This window comes from Rhinopithecus bieti, unplaced genomic scaffold, assembly GCF_001698545.2.
Source record: "Rhinopithecus bieti isolate Rb0 unplaced genomic scaffold, ASM169854v2 scaffold_115, whole genome shotgun sequence".
NCBI classification, from domain to species: domain Eukaryota; kingdom Metazoa; phylum Chordata; class Mammalia; order Primates; family Cercopithecidae; genus Rhinopithecus; species Rhinopithecus bieti.
Window position 1 is genome coordinate 745,270 of NW_016803181.1, and position 1,302 is coordinate 746,571.

Genomic DNA, 1,302 nt, shown 5'->3' on the forward strand with positions numbered 1-1,302 from the left:
TTTTTTTTTAAAAAATATCTTTTATTTTTTTACTTCTAAAGACCAAATTTTTTTTTTTTTTTTTTTTTTTTTTTTTGTGACAGGGTCTTGCTCTGTCTCCCAGGCTGGAGTGCAGTAGTGCAATCTCAGCTCACTGCAACCTCTGCCTCCCGGGTTCAAGCGATTTTCCTGCCTCAGCCTCCTGAGTAGCTGGGATTACAGGCATGTGCCACCACCTCCAGCTAATTTTTGTATTTTTTTAGTAGAGATGGGGTTTTGCCATGTTGGCCAGGCTGGTCTCAAACTCATGACCTCAGGTGATCCACTCTCCTTGGCTTCCCAAATTGCTGAGATTACAGGTGTGAGCCACTGCACCTGGCCAAGGACTAGATTTGAAGTGCCCAAAGCCTTGGGCTTTGGAAGAGAGAGTTCTTATGTTTAAATTTCCAAATCTCTTTAGGTACAAGTCAATTATGTCACAGAAGGATGGGACTACTCACCATTTCCCTAACCAGCTCTACTATTTTACTCAGTTATCCTTTAGCTCTTGGGGTAAAGGTGGTGAGTGACTCACCAACATTGTACCCGTCTTCAAAGAGCTGAAGCAATACTTTTATGGAATTGATCTCAGTGGGCAGGGGTAGGCATATTGGTTAAGGGTAAACACCTCCTCCCCTTCTCCCCACTTCCCTGCCAGTGACTGATTTAGGAATTGGCACGTGATCCAGTTCTGGCCAATCAGAGGTTTGCGGAAGGCTTCTGGGAAAAGTCCTTTGTTGCTTTTAAGGAAGAGGCATGTGAAATCAGGCTTTCTCCATCTCTTTTGGATACCAACAAGAATGCCGATAAGTGCTGTTTGATGCTATTGGCCACTGGGGAGCCAAGTTTAGTGTGAAACCAGCTGGAGAAGGAAGAGCAAAAGCATGGAAAGAACTCGTATGTCAGGTCACATTTTTGAGCTGCTGAATCTCTCAACCCTTAAGGGCATCCTACTTCTAGATTTCTCTGGTTATGTGCTTATTATTTAAGCCAAGTTGTTGTTTTCTATTTCTGAGAACCATAGACATCGTAACAGCCCCTTTTCCTCTGTTTGGATTGCCTTTTCACTCATACTTTGCTTAAACCTCTTCTTATTTCTTTAGGATAAAAGAAATAAGGATAGGTCATAGGATAAACACATTGTAAAGGCACTTCACCTATATTACTAAGATGGTTTCCAGAAAATTTGCACTGTTTACTGTCCTGCCCATGGCATGCGGCAGCCGTTCGCCCTGTCTCTTTGCCTGCAGCCACCCTAGTTCCACACACTCTTCACTGCAGGCT